The following is a 6,000-nucleotide window of genomic DNA, read 5'->3' on the forward strand; positions in this document are numbered from 1 at the left end:
CCTCATTAATGCATTTTTTAGCTCCTCATGACTATTTCTTAGTCCCTTGATCTCTGTAGCAATAGATTCTCTGCTGTCCTCTATGCTTTTTTCAAGTCCAGCGATTAATTTTATGACTATTATTCTAAATTCTTGTTCCGTTATATTGCTTGAATCGTTTTTGATCAATTCGTTAGGTGTCACTACTTCTTGGAGTTTCTTTTCAGGAGAATTCTTCCGTTTCATCATTTTGGGTAGTCCCTGGGGTGGCTCCAAACTTCAGGGCACTTCCCCTGTACTGTCCAGAGTAACTTGTGTTGGTGGTCGGGGCCACAGTCAGACCCGATGCTTGCCCCCAGCCCACTGCTGGGGCCACAGTCAGACTGGTATGTACCTTATCTTTCCCTCTCCCAGGGGCAGGACTTACTGTGGAGTGGTGGGCCCCTGTCTGAGCTACTTTCACACTGCCAGGCATGTGGTGCTGCTTTGATGGGATCTGCCCAAGGGTGTTTTAGCCTGGGTGGATCCACAAGGTGCACAGGGTGGGAGGGACAGGTTCAGCTCACTTTGCCTTCAGTGGTCTGCTTTGGGAGGGGCCCTGTGGCACCAGGAGGGAGGCAGACCTGTCAGAGGGATGGATCTGCAGAAACAGCGTTGGGTGTTTGCACGGTGCAAGCAAGTTCCATGATGGGAACTGGTTCCCTTTGGGATTTTGGCTGGGGGATGGTAGAGGCAGATGGCGCTTGCCAGTGCCTTTTTTCCCCTGCGGAGCTGAGCTCTGTCTTCTTGGGCTCAACAACTCTCACTCCCGGTGTCCTCTTGCCCTCCCGCTCTCTGAGCAGAGCTGTTGACTTTTAACACTCCAGATGTTAAGTCCCCCTGGCTGCCCGAATTCACGCAGTCCAGCCCCTTCGCTTTTGCAAGCCAGACTTTGGGGGCTCTTCCTTGCGTGCAGGCTGCCCCTCCACTGCCCCGGGTCCCTCCCACCTGTCCGTGTAGCGTGCACCATCTCTCTGCCTTTCCTTCCCTCTTTCGTGGACCTCTTGTCTATGCTTGGCTCCAGAGAGTCCATTCTGCTAGTCTTCTGGCAGTTTTCTGGGTTATTTAGGCAGATGTGGGTGGAATCTAAGTGATCAGCAGGACACGGTGAGCCCAGCCTCTTCCATGCCACCATCTTCCAGTCTCTCTCAAGGTTTCATTCATTTCTTAACATATTTCTGTCCATTGCCTCTAAGGATGTTCAGACCTTGAGCTCCTGGGTCAGAACCAACAATAATCTTAAGTGCAGAGTTCCACCATTTTCTATTTTCAGGAAATCTCAAGTTATCTCCAGTTTGTCAGCCTAAAAAATCCGGAATAGAGCCACAGCAGGCGAGGAGCAGAGCCGCCGCCAAACCACCTATTTATTTATTTAGAGAGTGGGAGGGGCAGAGAGAAGGAGCGAGAGAATCCCAAGCAGTCTCTGCGCTGTCAGCACAGAGCCTGACACAGGGCTTGAACCATGACCTGAGCCTAAACCAAGAGTCGGCCAGATGCTTAACCAACTGAGCCACCCAGACACCCCTGTTTTTTACTTTTAAAAACAAACTGGCAAACTCAATATTTTCTAAAGTGTTTTGAAAAATGAATAATTCATATTCTTACAAAACTATGAGACATGGTTAGAAATTTATAGTTTAAAATTTATCTTTCTTTTTTTTTTTAATTTTTTTTTCAACGTTTATTTATTTTTTCGACAGAGAGAGACAGAGCATGAACGGGGGAGGGGCAGAGAGAGGGAGACACAGAATCAGAAACAGGCTCCAGGCTCTGAGCCATCAGCCCAGAGCCCGACGCGGGGCTCGAACTCACGGACCGCGAGATCGTGACCTGGCTGAAGTCAGACGCTTAACCGACTGCGCCACCCAGGCGCCCCAAAATTTATCTTTCTTGATGTAGACTATGTGCCAAATATCACTGTCAGGAAGAATAATTCTTTCCCTACTATGTGCATGTATCCCCTAAAATATACCTCAGCCCTGTAGTGAATGAAAATACTTTACACTTTGTAACATATATCCTGGAAATTCAGGCTGACACTTGTTATGATGTCACTAATGTCCCAAATTGGTATTCTGGGTTCCTTTCACCCATGATTCCAACTGGTTACAAGAGATGGGCTTAAATAATGCTTGCTCCTAAGTCAATTATTTGAAAATAGAACCTGTAATGTGAGATTTACTATGATACTCTTAACTTTGTAGTGAATTGAAGTGTTTGTAGCATCTGTAAAATTGACTGATAGTTTCTTATAGTGCCAGCAGTTCTACAGAGAATAAGACTTTTATGTTCAGAAAAGCAGCAAGGTCAAACAACTATGAAAGGTGGACTGGAAATGCTACTTCTGATTTTGTAGAAATACTGAAAGCAGCTTATACAAATGCTTTGCTTCAAGGAAGTGAATGTGTGGGGAGAAGGAGAATGCTGCCTATGGGAGGAAAATAAGGAAAAACAGATTCATGTCCACTGATTTGAAAAATAGATGCAAATTTGTTTAGATAACATAGTTAATATCTTTTAATATTTTATCTGGGGGAATGAGTGGATTCCTCTCTGTGTTCCATTTTTTTGGGTGCAAAATATACTACCATGTATTAGGAAACAAACGCCTAAGCCTATACTAGTCAAGTGGGGAGAAAATATTTTAACATTCTTCAACTCTAGTAGTCTGTTCCTTCACTCTCTAGAACTGAGACTGAGTTTTCAAATTTGCATAAGGTAGTACTTCATGTGAGGATTGGAGAGTAGGTTCTTCCTCCCTCCACCACATATATTTATGATCAGAGTCAAGTTTTCTCCCATGTATGACTTTGGTAGAGTACATCATTCCTCCCTGTGAGAATCAAAGAGATATACCCTGTTATGGGCTTATTTCTCTCCATATAAATATATTTCCTACAGTATCAAGGCCTAGTATTAATATATTATTTCATATAATTTTCACATAATTTTACTACTTTCCCAAAAAAATGTTGGAATACATTCTCTTAAGCATGTCCTTTCATAAATCATTCACTATTTCCTCCCTCTAATTTTCAAGAATACTTAGGTTAAATAGTAACTCTTCTTTACTAATATTCTTAATCTTACTGGGTAATCACTAGCCGTATGGTATAGTATAATTCCTGACAAATTTGTCCATTTGCTTGCTTCTGATTCCCATGATATCCCAATAATTGCATTGCACATTAGTAAGTTTCTAGGCAGACCTATGGGGCTTCTCTACTGAGAGTCTTAATTAAACTTGTTCTAAATTAAAGCAACCTTTGCTGAGACACTTGTCAGACCAGCTTTAAAGGTTTGCTTGGGACACAAGAGGCAATGCCATGATCAGTGGAAGCATGACAGAGGTCAGGACCTAAGCAGTAAACTTGATGATACACAGGGAGGTAATTTATTATACCCACTAGACCTGCTAATATGATGGAGGACAGGTAGGGAGGTAGGAGGATTAGGAAAGAATGTAAAATATTAGGACAAAGAATAAAAGTGATACAATTTTGTAGTGCTATTGTACACCACCCCACCTCCTAAAAATAAACCTCCAAAATAAAATGGAAACCATAGCTGTATTTTATAGTGCCAAGAAGCTGGAAGAACATTTAAACATCTAGTCAATCTTCTAGGTTTTGGTTTATTAGGGTTAGTGCTGGTCCTTGTCTTCCGAGCCTCATCCACATTTAAAAAAATTATCTGTGGGGGCGCCTGGGTGGCTCAGTTGGTTAAGCGGCCGACTTTGGCTCAGGTCATGATCTCACGGTCTGTGAGTTCGAGCCCCGCATCAGGCTCTGTGCTGACAGCTCAGAGCCTGGAGCCTGTTTCAGATTCTGTGTCTCCCTCTCTCTGACCCTCCCCCATTCATGCTCTGTCTCTTTCTGTCTCAAAAATAAATAAACGTTAAAAAAAATTATCTGTGGATTTCTCACCATCTTATGATAAGAGTTTCACAATCAAATTCTTCCTATAATTCAATGACATCATGCTTTCTTCATCCTTTACTTGACTCAGGAAAACTATTCTGAAGAAAGAAACTAATCTAATTACACTAACATATAAATGAATGATAAGTTTTAACTTATTAATTTTTTATGGATATTTATATTTGACAGTAGGAAAACCCCTGCTCAGTTTATGACCAAATATGAAGCTGTAAATAAAAGGTTCAAATTTGGTACACTTTGCTGGATAAGTGTTTCCTTCTAAAATGTCTTGTTTTCACTATAGATCAAAATTTTTGCTAAAATTCTTTTGCCCTGCAAAGGAAATCATCAACAAAATGAAAGGCAACCTACAGAATGGGGAAAAATATCTGTAAACTATCTATCTGATAACAGGTTAATATCCAATGTATATAAGTAACCCATACAACTTAGTAGCAAAAAAATAAACAATCCAATTAAAAAATGGGCAGAGGAGTTGAATAGACATTTTTCTAGAGGAGATATACAAATGGCCAATACGTATATGAAAAGGTGCTCAAAGTCACTAATCATCAGGGAAATAAAAATTAAAACCAAAATGAAGTAGCAACTCACACCTATTTAAATGACTGTTATCAAAAAGACAAGAAATAAGAAGTGTTGGTGAGGATGTGGAGAAAAGGGAAGCTTTATGCACTGACAGTGGAATGTAAATTGGTGCAGCCACTGTGGAAAACAGATGAAAGGTCCTCAAAAAAATAATAGAACTACCAAATGATCCAGCATTCCCTCTTCTGGATATATACCTAAAGGAAATGAAATTTCTATCTGTAAGAGATATCAGCATGCTCACGTTTATTATAGCATTATTTACAATAGTCAAGGTATAGAAACAACATATGTCTATTAATGGATGAATGGATAAAGAAAATGTGTGGTTTATACACACATATATATACATATAATAAATAAGTATACATATAATATAGATATATATTAATATATTAATTTTATCATATTAGTTAAATTAATAATATAATAATAATATAATAATATAATTAATTATACTAATTATATGAAATTATCATTAACATTTATATTAACAAATGTATTGATTATATTAATAATATAACAATATATTATATTAATTATATTATTTATATTAATAATATATATATTATTATTAACCCATTAGAATAAAATACTTCCATTAGTGACAATATGGATAGACTTTCAGGGCATTATACTAAGTAAAATAAATCAGAAAATGATCTCACTTATAGGTGGGATCTAAAAGAGCCAAAGTCGTAGAAACAGAGAGTAGATTGGTAGTTGCCAACAGCAGGGGCTTGAGGAGTGGGGAAAATGGATGAAAGCAGTCAAAATATATAAACTCAGTTATAAGATAAATCAGTTCTGGAGATGTAATGTACGGCATGGGGACCATAGTTAACAATACTGTATTGGTTATTTGAAAGGTGCTCAGAGAGTAGATCTTAAAAGTTCTTATCACAAGAAAAGAATTGTAACTATGTGAAGTGATGGGTGTTAACTAAAATTACTGTGCTCATCATTTTGCAATGTATACATATATCAAATCATTATGTTGTAAACTTCAAACTAATGCAATGGTATATATCAATTAAATCTCATTAAAATTGGGAAAAAACCCTGAATCTGATAAACATGAGTTAAATTTTGGATCTTCCACTAAATAGTTGTGTGACTTCAGGAACTTTCTAAATCTATTTCATTAAAAGCATAAAGAGCCTAAATGTCCATCAACTGAAGAATGGATAAAGAAATTGTGGTTTATATACACAATGGAATACTACGTGGCAATGAGAAAGAATAAATATGGCCCTTTGTAGCAACGTGGATGGAACTGGAGAGTGTTATGTTAAGTGAAATAAGTCATACAGAGAAAGACATATACCATATGTTTTCACTCTTATGTGGATCATGAGAAACTTAACAGAAGACCATGGGGGAGGGGAAGAAAATAAAAAAAAAGAGGTTAGAGAGGGAGAGAGCCAAAGCATAAGAGACTGTTAATACTGAG

The sequence above is a fragment of the Herpailurus yagouaroundi genome, unplaced genomic scaffold, assembly GCF_014898765.1.
Source record: "Herpailurus yagouaroundi ecotype Mexico unplaced genomic scaffold, PumYag 67641, whole genome shotgun sequence".
Classification (NCBI taxonomy): Eukaryota; Metazoa; Chordata; class Mammalia; order Carnivora; family Felidae; genus Herpailurus; species Herpailurus yagouaroundi.